Here is a 19,733-nt window from a genome sequence, read left to right on the forward strand (position 1 = left end):
CTTCCAAATTCTACGAAAAAAGTAAGGAAACCAAGCCTAATCTGAATGAGCTCCTCATTGTCTTAAAAACACACCCTAGTGACTTTTCTCTCTCTCTCTCTCTCTCTCTCTCTCTCTCTCTCTCTCTTTATTTTTCTCTTTAAATTTAATTTGAATGTAAGGAAATAATAATAATAAAATTACTTTATTAGACAAGAACCTACAACACAATGATAAATTGTATGCCTCACATTTGGGAGGACTGGGGTTCAAGTCTAATTAAACTTAAGACACAATAATAATCAATCTCAACAAATAATAATAATAATGTAATAAATAATCTAGGTTTTGGCCCATTACCTAGAAAAAATAACATAAAAATAAAATTACTTTATTAAACTTTTACTGATCTTACCGTTAAAGTCATTTTAATATGGTACTGCTGCTCTTAAATAAATAAATAATGTTGCTATTAAATTTATTATTTTTCGATATTTCAGATTTGAATTATTTAATTAATTTCTGATGTCACAAAAGGGACATCACATTCAGTTACAACTGATTTTGCCAACTGTCATGTTTTGGTTACAACTGTTTTTGCCAACTGCCATTGGTTGTTACAACAGAATATTCTCATAAAATATCTAGAATGAATTACATTTGTAAGAGATCAGTTGGTGGTTATATCTGAGATTAGTTATAACTGGTAGAACAGTTTTGAGAAGTCATAACTTATTTCTATACTGTCTATACCTGATTGATGGTTTGAAGGTTGTGTATAAATGTGGTGTGTGTGATAATCAATCAGTGTGTGAGTTTGTATTGTTGGCAAGAAGACTGATATTACATTTGTAAGAGATCAGTTGGTGGTTATATCTGAGATTAGTTATAACTGGGAGAACAGTTTTGAGAAGTCATAACTTATTTCTATACCGTCTATACCTGATTGATGGTTTGAAGCTTGTGCATAAATATGGTGTGTGTGATAATCAATCAGTGTGTGAGTTTGTATCGTTGGCAAGAAGACTGATTTAGCAGAGAGATATAATTTGTTGAGAATGTGTTGAGAGTTTTCTTTCTTGGAATAAAGTATCTGTGCAATTGAGAGAAATCAAGTGGTGAGTGGTGTTTTAATTATGTGCAGGCTGCAGCAATACTTATAATTGAGATTGTGTGAATATGCACGATTATTTGAAAAGAATTTGAGTGAGTTGAATAAGATCAATGATGCAAAGTTTCGAGAAATAGCAGTGATATGCTAGAAGTATTTTGTTGAGATTGTATGAACGCAACTGAGGATTGATAGTACTGATTTTAGCATTATCAGATTTTCACAATCCATTTGTCATGAAATTTTGTTTCTGGATTCGGTTGTGTGTGTTTTCTCTTACGATACTAAAAAAACACACACAATCAAATCCAGAAGCAAAACTTCAAGTAACAAATTTCAGATGTTTTGAAGAGTGATTTTTATGATTTGTAAATCAGTTGCATTTTGTATTTATGGCATTCATGTTTAGTGCCTCAAGGATGCTGAGTTGGTGCTCAGTTTGAAAAGTTTGTGCTTCTGTTGAAGTTGGTGCTCTGAAGTATAACATCATTTCTCAGTGTGGGTTTCCACCAATTCTGGGGTTTCCACATATTTCTCGTGTTTATGCCTTGTATGGGTTTTCACATTCTCTTCATTTCTAGTTTTATGATTATCAGTTTATCAAAATTTTCAAGGATCGGAAATTTATATTTTCTATTGTTTCACACCTCCCTTAGTAGAAGAATTGTATTCTACACAATCTCTTTAGCCTATCAATTATGTGACCACAAGAGGATCAACAGAAAGATTGAGCATCCTGGAAGATATACTGGATCAATAGAGGGAAAAATAACCTCCTCTCAACATCTATAGAGATGAATTAGGCAAGCAGCTTACTTGCTTAATATGACCTTTTTGTAGGGGAACCATAAGATATTTACTTCGAGTAGTGGACAACCCAGGCAAGCCAACAAAGCATGTTGACTTGAATCAATATGTTAAAGCTGCTATGCTGCTGCTTAATAGCAAATGATTACATTGTGCTTCAAGTCACAAACAAAAGGGAACATCAGCCAAAGAACTTCCTCTCCCTTTTTATAATATAGTCTACAGCAGTCAGAAGTATATTAATCTTCCACTTGGCGTAGTGTAACCTTTAACATTATGTAGAATGTTAATTTAAATCAATATGCTAGATCTGCTATGCTGCAGCATAATAGAAAATGATCACATTGTCTATCAAAGGGAACTTCATTGAGTTTTCGAATTCCAATTCTTTGATTCCTCTTCCTTTTTCTAAACTGGGGAATACACCAGCAAAATAACTTATTCCCCTTCCTTTTTATACTCAATGTATGGCTTCTGGATGTCTTGATGTCTTTTTGTGATTTGCAATAGTTGGTGATGAACCTGGGCAAGACCCGGGTGATGATCTTCAATTGCTTGAAGACCTCTCATTTCCTCTTTTTTTTTTTCAAGGCGCGGATTTTGAGATTTCTTCTTCTTACATGTACCTAGGGGTCAAGTTCTTTGCTCCCCGTTTCAGCATGAAATTTTCCATGCAGCCCCGCATCAACAAGGGGCTTATGACATCGCGTCCAAGATGGCTCTCTTGGACACCTTGATTAGGCCAATTCTTCTTTACAATTTTGATGTTTGGGAGTCCTCTCTTTTGGAGTCAGACTGGGCTTCAATAGAGAGGGTCCACACCCTTTTGCTTAGGCACATCATCAAGTACCACCAGTTCAATCCTCTCAGTATCAATTTGGTTGAGTTTGGGGTCCATCATTTTAGACTTGAGGCCATTTTCGACCTCGTTTGGTTACTCCATTGTGTTCGGTGCTTCATGGATTCAATTGAGGGGCATCACATATATTCTTACCCGACGCATCGCCCCTTGAAGGTGATTGCAAGTGTTGACTCCATTGGTCTAGCCAATTGTTTGTATGCCTAGGCCTCTTCTCTCATAAGTTCGATGCGAATTGACATTATCTGCCTTCCTCTTTTTTAGTACTCTTTGGATGCTCGTGCTCATCTCTTCCCTTCTTGACAAGAGTTTAATAGGCACCTCAAGATTGACATCTATAGGGCTCTCCATTTGAGATGTCCTTCTATGCAGAGAACTTTATTGATATATCGAATGGGGTCATTGTACGTCCATACCTTGCATGACATTGGAACATGCACTTCGCATCTCCTAGGTCTTTTAGGTTAGGCTCTCATCGGCGTTGTTTCTAGATAGTGTTTACTGTACAAGGTAAACAAATACTATCGCATTAATAGATTAGAATGAAACACAAAACAAAGACTTTATTCATATATGCAATATGCCATTCCAATTACAATGATTACAATAGTCCATTCAGACGATATACATATACTTTCCTGAAGGGGTGACTCAATTGTCACGTTTCCTTTCGGATACCAATTCTACCTGTCGGCTATAATACTTTTATCGACATGATGATCCCCCAAAAAGTAAAGTCGTCTCCAGACGACAAAAAAAATAGAGACAACTTATACATCACAACTCTAAAAAAAAAATGACTCAAACAACTAATCCACTAATCACATCAAAGTTCACAACTAAAAAGGACGTGTCCTTGGTGTGGTAGATGTCCGTGCTCTAAGCTCGTTTAGTTTTGCTCGTAGCTCACGCACTTGTTTGGTTCGAGTCTCCAAATCTGCTTCGGCCTCCATCTGAATCTCCAAGGCCGTTTGCATTATCTTGGCAATCTCTCCAAGCTCTGTCTCCTCCTCCGCTACCTCCTGTTGTAGCTGACTCTTCTCTTGCCTCGCCTCATCCTATTGAGCCAAAAATGCTGTCCTTTCGGACTCCCAGGTTGCTCTCTTTGACTCCCGAGCTGCCTTCTCTACAGTTAGATCAACCCTCACCACTGCTAATCTTGTAGGTGACTCCTCTTGAGCCCTGTTCGCTGCTACTTGGTTTGCGTGGCTCCTCTGAAGTGCATAATAAGCATCACGATGAATCTGGACTATCTCATGAGTCAGTCTCTATGCGGCCCTCCACAACTGGCTCTTTGGTGGTTGCCCAATCCTAGCGCATCTTCGAAGTCTCTACTCTAGGCCATTCGTGCTCCAGAAAGCAGACTGAAAAAGCAGTCGAGCACCCTACTCTCATGAAGGATATAATGTGCTCCAGCTCTTGTATCACTGAATCCATGGCTTGCTTTTGCACAGAGACTGAACTTGACAAGCCTGAGTCACTATGTTAGCCAGTAATGTCTCAACATCCTCTCTCATTCCTGTTTCCGTCCCTATTGTAGGCTGCTGAGTACCCATAGCCGTCTTCATTGCTTCTACCATCCGCTCGACAATGTTATCCATGGAGAGGTATGGTATCTCATCCATCTGCGTCGGGAGACTCTCCTTCACTCGTGTCTGTGTGCCTACAGGATTTCCTTTTGGGCCTACTTCCTGTGCAAGTGTGAGAATGCCTAACACTTGTAGTGTTGGTGTGCAGTTAAACCTCATACTGAAGTATGTGCTCGACTTCTGAGATTTACTTGCCCTGCTTGTCTCCTCAGCTACTGGCGTTACTAACAACACTACATCCATTCTAACCACCGCATTTGAGCCCACTACATCCAAGTGAACACCGGCCATCCTCAAACCCTCGCCCGCTTCTATCTCCATCACTCCTTGAGTGTCTATTTCATCATCGGGTATAAGTATCTCAGCCCCTATCTTTGGTTCGAGTGACAAAGCCTCTTCGACAACCCCTTTAGGTAACTGCATCGTTGCCTCCGGTATGGCTATCGTCGGTGACGGATGTGACTCTGTCCCTGCTTTGGCTATAGGCTTCGGAATGGTCAGTGTCTCTGTAGCTGGCTGGACTGCAATGATAACCGAGGTCATCATCATTGGCTGCCTAAACTGACCAAACCCTGGGCTATGCGTTGTACCCATCGAAACTAAATGTATTGTTGCTAAAAGCACGAGTCATAGAAATAGTAGTGGTGTTGTGATCACTTCCGCCTCCTCGTCATCTTCTTTCTCCTCTCTATTAGCCACTATTAGTATCTTCTCCATCCTGCCTCGGTCACTTTTGCTTGACCGTGGTCTTGTTGCCAGTTGTGTCTAGATGTCTCCACTGCATAATAGGGGGCTTGCCTAGCATGAGTGGCCTAGGCTTGGCCTTCAACCTGTCTTGGGGAATCATCCGCGTTGTCGCCTCTAAGAACAATTCGACTGCGTAATGTGGCATGTAGAACGTCTTATGCTGAAATATCATGAATTCATACATTCTTTCTGCCAACAGTGTAGCCTAATTGTACACTCTCCCCTGCATGATCTCGTTCATCATTGCGACCTGCGGAAATGAAATGTTGGATGTACGGTTCGATCTTGTGAGTCGACTTTTTACTAATTCCATCAAACATTGCCATGCCCTTCTTGAATATTGGATTATTTCGGTCCTTTACCATTCGATGTGTCCATGAGGGCTTCTGTCTATTTGCGTTAAATCCCTGCATACAAGTTGTGCCTTCACCTCTCGTCTCAATTTTTTTAGCTTGTTGATTTTCCTTCCACCCTTTGTATGTCCAGGTATTCTGAATACCAGTGTGAAATCTGGTGCTTTGAATGAAATTACAAGGTCGCACCCAAGATAGGTGAACGAATTGGTTCGAGAGAACCTATCGTATGTCTATTATTGTGTGTAGGAAACCTTCGTAATCTCGAATGCATAATACAATCATCTATATTGCCTATTCCATCTGTGCCTTTTGAATGCTATTCTTCGCAAGATGGTTATCAGGGGTCTTCCACCATTTCTTGCATTCCGCTCCATTCAAGACCTCAAACGAGACATTCTGTGCTATGAGATGATCAGTTGCAATTGGTTGTGCTATTTGTTTGCCTTTCTTTTTTACTTGTTCCTATGCTTGTGCCTCCTGCAACACACACTCCTAACGGTAAGGTCTTCACATTTCTATTCATGGTCGTACTCGTAGCTGAATGTTCCTCTAGCTTCTTTTTCCAAGCCTTCTTTCCGGCTGACTGCATAACTGTCACTTCCTTCGTCTTTTTGTGTGAAGAGTACAGAAATGGTTAGGTCAGTTGCTTGGTCTCCTCCGTATAGTTCTTCCTATTTGCTGAGTTCGTATGGCTCATGAACTACCCAATTGCGTGCTTGAATAACAAGACACAATATTGCCTTCTTTACTTTGATATCTGCATTTTATAAGTTCGCACAATAGACTTTGTGTCTTGGTTCCTTTGGGCCATACAACTTCACCCTGTCTTCTTGCTGTGATCTTCTAACTAGGACCCGTTGTAATGTCGTACAATAACTCTCCCTTGCGTCTTCTGCTCGGTGCTGTATTGTCTTAAATGGCCCTACAATGTACGGTAATGGTGCTCTCTTTTTGTCTGCGGTTTATCTTTTACAATATGCGGGTAATAACTTACGGTATGGTATGCACTCCTACCTATATCGTACCGTACAGTATGTTCTAAATGATTCTTGTATGTTTTGTTCACACTCCTGCACAAGTGTTTCTGCTACAGGCTGTACGGTTGTATATGTTTGCTGGCTGTCAGTATGAATGTTTACCTCTAGCAACCCTTTTATCCTTCAATATCTCTTTATCGTGTGGCCATACGGTCACTCCAATTCGCTCAAGGCACTTGGTCTATAGACGTGTGGTGAGTTTATAGGCTAGTATATGGTAATCCTTTCCTATGTCTGTACCATTGTACGATGGCTATTGTTCGGGCTGTCTAGACTGTACAATATTCTCACGCTGCCTTTATGTCCTGCTTGCCATATGGTGCCCCCTTCATGTCCTTTGCTGTACAGTGTCTTGGGAGATCTCCTGCTTTGTTCGTATAGTGGATGTCTCCAGGTCCTGTTTTGCTGTATGGTCTAAACTCTCCTCTGTGCCTTCATGCTTATGGCCGTACAACCTTTTCTACACCAATCCAACCGTATGATATGCGCTTCATTGCATAAGCTTGACCATATTGTTCCACTCAATGTTATGCGCTCTCTCTTTGCGTGTCTATGTCTTCTTGTGTCCGTACGGTTTTCAACTCTGTACTTTCTTTTAATGTTCTAGCCATACAATGTGTTTTGCTTATGAACTTTTTCCTTCAGATTGTACATATATGATAGATTTGCAGGCCGTATGGTACCTATATGTTATTTCCCTTTACTATTAGTTGGTTGTACGGTCTAGACTTTCCTCCACCATTTGCTTGCTTTAATCTGGAACTTTAATGTGGGCCACCTTTGCTCTTTTTTACTTTGTTTTTTGGTATGCATCTTCTCCTATTATTATTACATATAGAAAAATATTATTATCATCTACTATTTACCATTACTATATTTTCATATTGCTTCTAAGTTGTTCGTCTATGGAGGCTCGTTATTTATTTCATGATAGACTTTCAGCTTCGATCCATTCACTGCATCGGGCACTTACTTTCCGTCGAGCATCAATAGTTTTATTGCTCCATTATGGCCAACTTCACAAATTTTATATGGCCCTACTCATTTCACCTTAAATTTGCTTGGTTTGATCTTGTTGCGCTTATTGTATTTCAATACTAGTTGGCTTGGTTGAATGAAATTTCTTGAGTTTTAAGTGTTTGTTGTGGCATGCCTTACATATGCACTGTGCAACTTCGGTGGCCCATTGTGCCTGGAGTCATTGTTCGTCAAGTTTATTTAAATTATACAATCTTTCCCTTAGACTTTCCATATCTCCTAGTTTGTTTTCAATCGTGATTCTTAAACTTGGTACCATGAATTCTGTCGGTTCCACAACCTCCTATCCATACATCAATTAAAACATAGTGTGACCTGTGGTTACATTGTATGAAGTATTGTACGTCCATAACACCGATGGTAGTGTTTCCTCGCAATCCTTACCTTCAACTGCGCAGGACTTGTAGATTACTACGATCGAGATTTTGTTCGTGGCTTCCGCTTGTCCATTTGCTCTTGGATAGTACGAGCTCGATAGAGAATGGTATATTTTGAACTCTATGATTAGTAGTCAGATGATGTGATTGACAAAATGTCCTCCACGGTTGCTTGTCAATTGTAGCTGGATTTTGTATCGTGTGATGATCTACTTGTAAATGAATCTCATTGCGCTTACTGCCGAGTTGTCTAGTAGGGCCTGAGCCTCTACCCACTTGGTAAGGTACTTCGTTGTTACCACAATGTACCTACATCCCCGAGTTTTGCTTACCTTGAGGGGTTCGACAAAGTCCAACCCCCAGCGTTAAAATAATTCCTGTGTGTGTGAAGGGTTCATAGGCATGAAATCCCTCTTCAGTGGTTTCCCAACCCTCTAACATGTATCACACGCAATGACCCACTTGTTGGCGTCATTGTGCAAGGTTGGCCACCATAACTTTGCTAGAAGTATCTTTCGTACAATTGTATCCGACCCCATACGTCCTCCTGCAGGTCCTTCACGTGCTTCCTTCAACACCTTCGGGATTTCTTCCTCCTAGAACGCATCATTGTAGGATTTGGTCAGGCCCCATCTTATACAACCCGCGATCAATTGAAATGTCAGATTTATCAGCACTAGTTTCCTCCTCTCGGTCGACGACATTTCCCTAGGAAATTGTCTCATCGATAGATATTCCACGATACTTGCATAACAGGATGGTAGTATCACAATCTAGAATAGTTGAGCGTCAAGAAAATCGTCATTTACTCCCTTTGGTGGTTCTCTTAATTTGATCGTTGATAAATGGTTCGTACTAACATGGATTTTCCAAGGCCATATCACAATTTTGAATGTAAACTCTTGTAACAATAATAGCCATCTACTTATTTGTCTTTGGATGATCGGTTTGTTGACGAGATATAATTGTGCTTGATGATTTACATAAAATATGAATGGAGTCACTAGTAGATAATGTCTAAACTTCTATACGATGTACATCATTTCGAGAGCCTCCCACTTTATTGTACTATAATTCCCACTTTATTGTACTATAATTCTTCTCTACTTTAGATAGTAGTCTACTCGCAAAGTACACTAGATGATCCAATTTGTGATCATCTATCTATGCCAATCTTGCTCCAATTGCATAGTTCGATGCGTCAACATGGACATGGAACTCCTTATCCCAGTTTAGATAACCCAAGATAAGTGTTGTGGTTAAGTGTGTTTTCGGTCCTTCAAAGGCTTCATTTTGCTCTGTATCCCATTTGTAGGGTTCTCCCTTGCAAGTTAGTTTGTCAGGCGGGTAGGATATTTTTGCAAAGCTCTTAATGAACGTTTGGTAGTATCCTATGTGTCGCAGGAATAATTTTACCTACGTCACGTCCATCGAAGGTGGCATTTCTAAGATTACCTGGACCTTGTCAGGATCTGTCTTTAATCCTTCTTTGCATACGATGTGTTCCAATAGCTTCCCTTGCGGTACCATGAATCTACACTTCTTCAGGTTTAGTGCTAGTCTCACTCGTTTGCATCTTTCCATGCATTCTCTAAGTGCGGTAAACGACAATGACAACATTGCCAAATGTTTACCATACAGGGTAAATGGATACTATTGCATTAATAGATTAGAATGTAACACAAAACAGAGACTTTATTCATATACAAAATATGCAAATCCAATTACAATGATTACAATAATCCATTTAGACGATGTACATATACTTTCCTTAAAGGGTGACTCAACCGTCACACATCCTTTCAGATACCAATTCTACCCATCGGCTATAAAACTTTGTACTGACAACAGACAAACAACTAGATTGATAGAGGACCGGATTTTTCGACTTTGTGACATGGGAGAGGCTGAGATAGAGACACTTAATGTTTCCATTGGCCCATCTACTATGAGGTTAGAGGCATGTTTTATTGCCTATTCAGAGAGTGTCAGTTTCTCTCTTCCATTTTTAGATACACTGATCAACAGTGTCTTTCGTTTATCTCAAGGAGGCCACAAGGCTTTGGGACCACACCTTGCAACTTCAGTTCCCTTTGAGACAAACTATGGATCAGCTCAACACCTCCTTTATGTTGGTCTATCTAGCTCGGAGAACCAAGTGGTCTCTTTGTCTCCCTACTTCTAGATACACTAGGATTGCCTACTTTTAGACAAGTCTTGTAGCTTCTGTTTAAAGAATTTAAAACCTTAACTGAAAACTTATTAGGGCATAAAATTAAAACTCTTTGGACTAATAATGGAAGGGAATATACCTCAAATTTGTTTAAAGAGTTTTGTAAAGAAATAGAAATTAAGAGGGAGTATACCATTCCCTATAACCCACAACAAAACGGGGTAGCAGAAAAGAAGAATAGGACAATTATAGAAGCTGCAAGAGCTATGATATTTGATCAAAATTTAGAATATTATCTTTGGTCAGAAGCCTCTTGTACTGCTGTCTATATTCAAAACAGAAGTCCTCACTGCTACCTTAGAGATGAAACTCCTGAAGAAGTCTTTACTAAGGTTAAACCTAATATAAGTCATCTTAGGATTTTTGGGTGCCTAGTATATATACATGTTCCAAAAGAAAAGAGAACTTAGAACTCTCTGGGAGGAAAGGTATGTTTGTAAGGTATAGTGAAACATCTAAAGCATATAGGATTTTCATACCTGGTTAGAAGAATATTGAACTTAGTAGGGATGTAATTTTTGAAGAAGATTTAGCATTCAAAAGAGTCGTAAGTTCTGGAGATCCCTCACCCTCACTTAGTTTTGAAGAAAATATTGAATCTGAGTCTCAGAGGGAGAACATTGAAGAAATGAAGATGAAATTCAAAATCTCAATCTTGAAGAAACTCAAAATTCTAGGAAGAGACCACTTTGGGCCATTAAGACAATAGAGGAAACACAAGACTTTGTTGCACCATCTAGAACCTCCAGAGAAAGCAAAAGACCCAAAAGATTTTCTAGTTATGCAACAAACATGAGTGATTTGTCTAAATCAGAACCAACCAATGTTTCAGATGCTATTAAACATACAACTTGGAAGGATACCATGACGGAAGAGTACCAATCCATTATGAAGATTGATGTTTGGGAAATTGTTCCAAGACTTGAAGGAAAATTTGTTGTTTCTTCCAAGTGGATATTTAAAATCAAGCTTGCTGCTGACTGTAGCATTGGAAAAGATAAAGTCAGATTCATAGCCAGGGGATTCTCTCAGAAAGAGGGGATTGATTATGAAGAAACCTTTTCTCCTATTGCTAGATACACCTCCGTAAGAGCAATCTAAGCTAGTGTAGCGTCGAAGGGATGGAAAGTACATCAGACAGATGTAAAAACAACATTTCTGAATGGAAAGATTACAGAAGAGGTATATTTGGAGGAACCTGAAAGATTTGAAACTCATAACCCTAAAACTTTTGTTTGCAGGCTCAAGAAAGCTCTCTATGGGCTTAAACAGTCTCCAAGGGCTTGGTATGAAAGAATTGACAAGTATCTCATTGGCTTAGGATTCTCCAATAATGAATCTGATCCAAATCTATATTATAAAAAGGATAAAGATGATATGGTGATTTTGATATTGCATGTTGATGATTTACTAATAACAGGTGATGATCATCTCATAGATCAATGTAAGAAAGATCTAATCAGAGAGTTTTAGATGAAAGATTTAGGACTCCTTCATTACTTCTTAGGACTAGAAGTATGGTGTTTACCACATAGATTAAATGGATTAATGCATACAAACAATGAACAATAACAGTAACAACAATACTCCTTTATTCGCATATGTCAAGAGATTACATAACTGATGATAAGATAAGATGATTTACAATGCACCTAGACAGGGTAGAAATACTACCTGCCAAACCTTCCTGAAGGGGTCAGCTGGCTATAAAACAATCCTAATCTATCCGTCGGCTACAAAATCTTTACTGACGACAACACCCTGTCGGCTACACAATATTTACAGATGACATCATCCCCTCCAAAAGAAAAAGTCGTCTCCAGACAACAATTACAAAATATTTGAGACAAATTAACGAAATACATTAACTGACTAACTACAACAAGATAGATTTGTTTTTGTTACATCACTTTCACATTCGTCCCATGCCTGAACCAAACTAGTCATGTTGCATTTGTAGCCTTTGCTAACACCATACTGTCTCCTCAAGCTGACCTTGATAGCCACCCGTGCCGCTTTCTCTGCTTCCGACTCCTGGGTACACTGAGCCAAGTGTTGCCGTATTGCCTTCAACTGGATGATCAGCTCCTCCCGAGCTCTCCATTCATCCACCAAGACAGCTTCACGCCCAACATCTACTCCAAGTGCCTCACAGCGCATCACCCCTCTTGAAAGACTTGCTCCGTTGATCTTTCCACCTCTGGCATAGTATGTCTGCAGCAACTTCAAGTCTCATCATCTAGTCACACTTCCCATGACTGATTAACCGCAATGACTGGGGGTTTAGGGGGCACCGCAATGATTGGGGGTCTGGGGGCATCGCCCCCGTGGGATCAAGGGGCAGCGCCCCTCACCGCCAAGACCAAATTAGCACTTCGAAACCCACACAAAACTGCATGGAACACACTATTTCTGTTATTGTCTTCTAATCCCACACTCTTTTTGGCAACCACTAATGTTTTCCTTTCCTTTTGGCACCTGCGTTACTCATTCTAAATTGCTTCAATCTGTCTTTTTTTTTTGTTTTTTTTTTTGTGCTCCATCCTTTGCTACAGTCCGCAGAACAAAGAGAATCCACCAAGAACATGAAACCAACCCTCTGGAAAGAAAAGACAATGTGTCACATCACCTGCGGAAGGAAGAAAGAGTGAACTTGCGGGAAAAAAAGTAATGCCGCGGGGAAAAGAGTTAACGCCGCGGGGAACAGGACCATTCGCTAAAGACCAAGACTAACCATGGGAGAACATAACGCCTACGGGGACCATGTCCATCAAAACACGGATCAACACACGGAGAAATCACAACACACCCACGGAAGGCTTCCTGCGGAAGAGAAATGCACACCAGTAGTCTGCGAAAGACGAAAGCATCCACGACGAAAACATCTGTGGGAGACAATAGACGTCCACGGGGAAATGAAAAGGTCCGCGGAAAGAGAGGTAGTCTGCGGAAGAGAAGTTGAAGGCCCGGGAAAAAAACATCTGTGGAAGGCAGGAAAACACCCACGGAGAATCAAGGCATCTGTGGGGGAAGAAAACACAACCGTGGGAGAAGAACACCCATCTGTGGGAGTGACCCCGCGGGGAAATAAAGAAAACCCGCGGGCCGTCACTCGCTTTCTTTGTTTTTTTTTTTCCTTATTTTTGTAACTAAAAAAATACAACTCCTTAATTTTCCCTTCACACTTTGCCATTCAACAATGGCAAGGAAGTCATTCCAACTGCATTCTGTGACGACAAGGGAGTCGTTCAGTCTTTGTCATTCTACGGCGACGTGGGAGTCTTCCTGGCATGGTACCTCTTCAGCTTTGACCCGTTGACTGCCTGAGACATGTCTTGTCTATCCAAAGTCCACAATTTGATTGCCCCATTGTCACCTACCTCTCGGCTCTGGTATGGCCCTACCCATCTCTCCTTAAACTTTCTTGGTTTGATTTCATTTCGTACGTCATACTTCAACACCAACTGCCCTGGCGGAAACCTGTTTAGTTTCAAGTGCTTATCACGCTGCGCTTTGCGTCTGTTCTGTGTTACCTCCGTGGCCCATTGTGCTTGCGGTCGTCGCTCATCTAGATTATTTCCTTCCTGCCGGCACACTTCAACTAATTTTATGGTGCGGTGTATTCTTTTCTTTCTGTGTGGTCCGTTCACCATGTACCGGACGATGGGATCTTTCTTTTTTCTGGGTTCGTACTGTATGTTCTTCCCTTCAGCTTCAGCCATAACTACCTTTCCTTCTTCCGCTTCTCTGTATTGCTTCGGACATTCATTTCCCTCTTTTTTATCACCTTCGTCGACTCTTAACATATTACAACTCGGAAAGAGTTCGTAGTCTTCTAGCTGCCAATGGTAAAGGCCATTCACTGAGTCGAAATCGTCATCTGTTGATCCTTCCAACTGTAGGACCCCTTCTTGATCTAGTTCCATACATTGCCTCCCTTCATCTTCCTCTTTAGGATTTGATGACAGAGCTTCTTGTCCCACCATCTGAGTGTGCAAATCAATGACAAATTTCTTCCCTTTGCTTTCAAGTGATAAAGTGTTTTTCTTCCAGTTGTGTTTAACTCTGGCTTGAATAAGCCATCCGCGGCCCAGAATGGTGTCGTATCCTTTTCTTTTCAGCGGGATCATGACAAAGTCAAGCAGGAATGATTGTGTGCCAATTGTCACTGGTTGTGCCATCAGGTGCCAAGAGGTTTAATGCCGTGTTGGTCCGCTGTCAACAATTGGAATGTGGGTGGCCACAATGTCGGCTGTCCCAACCTCTTCCAGGTATCCTCGGGTAAGACATTCACGTTGGACCATCTGTCGACAATTGTATCCATCAGCATATTTCCTAGAATCCCCATCTCAACGATTGCTGGATGCCGTCCGGATGTGAGGGCTAGCAACATTGGGTCTTCTCCACTGGCGGCAATGTCCTTCCCTCTTCCTGGTTCTCTTGGTAACTTAGCAGTTGGCGCGATATTTTTGAGTGCCGATTGGAGCTGAGGCATTGTGAGCAACAAATCACTTATTTTGACGGGTACCTCAATTTGCAGTATCTGCCTTAGGATGTTCTGTTCCGCGCAGTTCCTTGCTTAGGTGCCGATGGTGTCCTTCAACTGAGATGTTTCCACCTGTGTCACTTTCTCAATTTCCTTCCGTACTTCCTCCAGCCTCTTTTTTTCTTCTACCAGGTCGGGGTATGGTTTTGCTTGTTTCCGTGTGATGGCCATCACCTCCTCTTCCTCTGTCTCGACGGTGATCATATTCACTCCAAACTTCGGGCACTTGACATCTTCATGATCGCTGGGTCCACACCATCTGCATAGTAATTTTGGTGTATTCACCGTTGTACAGTCTCGGGTGAAGTGGCCCCACAAATTGCATGCGCAGCATTGAACTATCGGTCAGCCGTTTGCATCATACTAAGTTCAACTCCTCCTACCATTAGTGGTGTTGCTGCTGCTGCTGTTGTTGTTGTTGTTTTGCCCTCTGCTATTATTTTTGTACCCACCCGAAGTGGCACCATCAATGTTTGTGTTTCCGTTCCCTCTTGACATGGAAGCTGCCTGTGTTAGGAGCACTTGTTGAGGTCCTCTGGTTTTCATATTGAAGGGACATTCTTTTATGGAATGTCCCATGATCTGGCAGATGTCGCAGAACTGGTTCTTTGGAGAAGACACTTTGGTGTGACCTTCTGTCTTACACTTCGTACACCATAGCTCGCTGCCCTTTGTTTCTTTCTGTATGTTCTTAAATTCCTTCATCATACAAATCATGTTCTTCTAGAGGGCTCGGACCTTCTTGTTGCTGCTTTCATCATCGCTGCTATCTTCTGTTGAAGATGTGTCTTTATCTGAATCTGATGAGCTACTCTTCTTCTTTTTCGTCTTCTGCTCACTTTCCAGGTTCATTGCCCGATTATATGCTTCAGTGTATAACGATGGCGGCACGATCTTCATCTTCTTTTGTAGCTTTGGGTGAAGGCCTTCAATGAACTATCTTTTCTATAGCCCATCAGCCGGCTTATTCTCCATTTTATTGATCAAGTTCTTCAGCTTTCTGGCATAGACTTGGACTATTTCATTCTTTCCCTATTTTGTATTGTATATCTCTGCAACAATTTCGTTGTCGTCACGCAATAGTTGAAATTTGATTGTAAACTCCTTCTTAAGGTTGTCCAAAGTGGTTAAGTTTTGGGGATCTGCATGGGCGAACTAGTCAATTGCAACACCTCGTAGGATGGCCGGAAACTACCGAACCCAATCATTTGTATCAGTTATGCCATTTGCCCTCCAGATCGTTTTGCATGTTTTATAGTGTTGGATTGGATCAGCCGTACCATCGCCATCAAACTTCGGCAGCTTTTCCTTTGGTCCCACCATCACTATTGGATTTTGTGCATGGGCACTATTCAGTCTTGCAACACTAGCACTGTTCACTCCTACACTGGCGGTCTACACTCCCACACTGGTGGTCTGTTCTCCCACACCAGTGGTTTGTTCTCCCACACTGGTGGTCTGCACTCCCACATCGGCGATTTGTTCTCCAACACCGGCGGCTGCACTCCCACACCGACGGTTTGTTCTACCACACCGGCGGTTTGCTCTCCCACACTGGCGGTCTCAATAACTATGAACTTTGGTGAAGAAGGATCTTCTGAAGTTGTCCCTTCTGGAAGTGTATCCCGAACGAAGAGTTCACTCCACGCTCTTGCTCCTTCGGCACTTCAAGCCTGCGAGTTGATTCTCTTCCATCTGGACTCTCTTCCCTCGGCGAATACAAATTCAAAAACTCCTCCTTTGCTTCTTCCGCCAACTCCACCCGCTATTGAGTCTCCTGCAACAATTCTTCCACACTTTTGTGTCCGTCGGCAATCTTCTAGAACCTCCTTCTGTAGTTGGGTTGTTGTGCCAAAATTAAATTTTCTTGCGTAGTGCGTATGCCATTTTTTCCCTTTACCTTATTTCGATCTTTTTAAAGCTGATTTGGCATTAATCTTTATTCCTCCCTCCCTCCGGGTTCATAAGGCAATGGTGCCAAATGTTTACCGCATAGATTAAATGGATTAATGCATACAGACAATGAACAACAACAGTAACAACAGTACTCCTTTATTCGCATATGCCAAGAGATTACATAATTGATGATAAGATAAGATGATTTACAACCCAGACGGGGTATAAATACTACCCGTTGAACCTTCCTGAAGTGGTCCGTTGGCTACAAAATCTTTACCGACGACAACACCCTGTCGGCTACACAATATTTACAGACGACATATGGCAGAATTTTGACAACATCATACTTAATTAAGGAAAGTATACATTAGACATCTTGAAGAGATTTGGAATGTGGAACTGCAGGCCTGTGTCTTCTCCCATGGAGACTGATCTACATAAACTTAAGGAGTAGTAGCAAAATCTCCTTCCATAGAGTCTACTCTCTACAGACAAATGATTGGGTCCCTTATGTACTTGGTAAATACAAAACTTGATATCTGCTATGCTGTTAATGCATTAAGTCAGTTTATGTGTGAGCCAAAGGAGAATCACCTAGTTGTAGTCAAACACACCATGAGATATTTACAAGGCACTCTTAACCTTGGACTCAAGTATGAGAGGGTTGAATTGGACCTACATGGATACACAAACTCAGATTGGGCTGGAAGTGTTACTGACAGGAAAAGCACTTCAGGATGCTGTTTCAGTTTAGGTTCAACAATGATATCATGGATATGCAGAAAACAGTATTCAATAGCACAAAGTTTCATAGAAGCCAAAAATACATTGCAGCAGCAATGGCATCTCAGGAAGCAGTTTGGCTTAGAAAGTTACTTGTGAGATTATTTGGTCAAGCCATGAATCCTACGATTATTCATTGTGATAATTAGAGTTCAATCAAGCTTTTTGTGAATCCAGTTTTCCATGACAGGTCCAAGCATATTGAAATTTCTTACCATTATGTAAGAGATATGGTAGATAGGAATACTATAAAATTAGAATACATTTGCACTGCAGATTAGACAACATATATTCTTACCAAACCTCTCTCTTGAGTGAAGATAGATCACTTCAAGAAAAGACTTGGCATGGTTGAATTGTAATTCATTTGTATTCTTTAAATTATTAATAAAATAATTTTATTGTTAGGCTATTAACTGTTATGGGCTCCACCATTTGTATTCATTTATTCAAGTGGTGATGATCTTTGAGATAGTGAACACTGTTATAAAAGACATTATGAGAAATGGCGATTTCTTAGATAATGTGCTAAATAGTAGAGATCTACTATTAGATCTAGATGAGTTCAAGATCACATTGTGATGTAGACATTGTTATGCCTATGAGTCACAATTTGGATAAAGGAAGAATTTTGTTATTCTCCAGAGTTTATCATGTGTTCTGGTAGAACTTAACTCAGATCATGTTGTGATATAGGAATGCTAGTACCTATGAGTCACAACTTGGATATGAAGAATTTAATTATTCTCCGGATTTTATCTTGTATATTGTATTCTTTGCAATATTGTTATCACTAGTATCAGTGATATGTTATATCATAGGTTTAGTAATATGACATAGTATCATGTGTTCATGACACCACATACTCTGAAGATTCAGATAGATATAGAGTATCAATCTAGGCTTATTCATCTTAAGTGATGATGCTAGATATGTTATCTTTTAGTATGATTATTAAGCTAAGAGGGAGTGTTAATTCTGTAACTTCTCAATCATGCTGATCTGGTAGTACAGATCATACGGATCAGAGTAAGAATTGTATGCGTTTCTTGTGATAGGCCATATATATGATTGCCTTGTCTTAGTAACGTATCGGCATCTCCCTTGGGTTAATTAGATAAGTCTAACTTGTCTTTTATTAGTTAGGATAAGCACTAACTAATGAGATTGTCCCTTGAGCGCCGATTCTGGAAAAACTAATTAGGGCCGACCTAGATAGGGACATGTCTCTTAGAGAGACATGCCCTTTGGTTGCATATTTATATAGGATGGAAATGTAGTTAAAGGACACACAAATAGATCAAGTCTGCTCCTTTAAGCAATTCTGCCTAAACTGGAATACTTGCTGAGACAAAAACATTTCAGAATAACAATTGATATTGACATCTCTTCTCCAAGTTCTATTAGAAGGAAGATCATCTTCAGCAAACATTATAGAAGCTATTATCAAAGTCTGATCACATACAATTTGCAGACTCTTTACATTCTGCTTCCTTATGGATATTTTATAATTATTAAAGATAACTGGAAACAATAATCATTGTTATTGTGGATTTTTTGATAAATATGACAGTTCAAAAAATCTGCAATAACAATAATTATTACATACAGTATCATTATTAATTATAAAATATCAATAAGGTAGCACTAAAACAATAATAAATTATTATCATATTCCTTTATGAAAGGCAAGTCCCATTAGTCAAACAATCTAATACTACTTTGGCATGTTGAAATCATACCAAACTTCAATTTCTGAAGAGGCAACATTGAGATTTATAATCTTGCATGGTGGTTACCCGCAAAAAGTTACTGCTATGATTTACTTTTGAATGCTTTAAAAAATTATTATAAGGCAATTATTTCGAAGGGCCACACAATAAGGTATTGGTAATTAGTTTATTGCTGGAGAAAATATTTATTTCTTAATATTTGTTATAAGTATTGCTGTTATTGTTCAGGTTGGGTTAATTTTTAAAAGATAAATTTACATATTATAGGGTTTAGCTAATATTCTGATTTTCAAGTGTTAAAGATCAGATCTGAGCATGATAGGCTAGGGTTTGGATTTAAATTTGTGTATTCATTTGAGGATTGAAAATAAGTTTCATATTCCGAATATCATATATTTTCAGTACAGTATAAAATTTCTGTTCCATGTTTTATTTTTAAAATATTTATTCATAATTATTATAGAAATGCCGTAGATGATTAACACTTTTATATAATACTTTAGATTTTATAGACCCAAAACATCATAAAAATTGCTTATTGTATAAACTCACGATATTAGGATATTACAAATAGTTTGCCACCATTGAAGTCAGCTAGTAGCTTGAGGCAAGAGGACCCTTTGTTTCCCCATTTTATTC

At 39.9% G+C, this 19,733-nt stretch overlaps 1 protein-coding gene across 5 annotated transcripts in view; it reads left to right on the top strand.

Moving 5' to 3' along the window:
• LOC149537842 (uncharacterized) overlaps window positions 1-19,733 on the top strand; it is a 310,563-nt gene that overhangs the window by 167,575 nt on the left and 123,255 nt on the right. The window lies entirely within an intron of this gene.

This window comes from Cupressus sempervirens, chromosome 9, assembly GCF_028749045.1.
Source record: "Cupressus sempervirens isolate cs-2001-9-10 chromosome 9, ASM2874904v1, whole genome shotgun sequence".
Taxonomy (NCBI): Eukaryota; Viridiplantae; Streptophyta; class Pinopsida; order Cupressales; family Cupressaceae; genus Cupressus; species Cupressus sempervirens.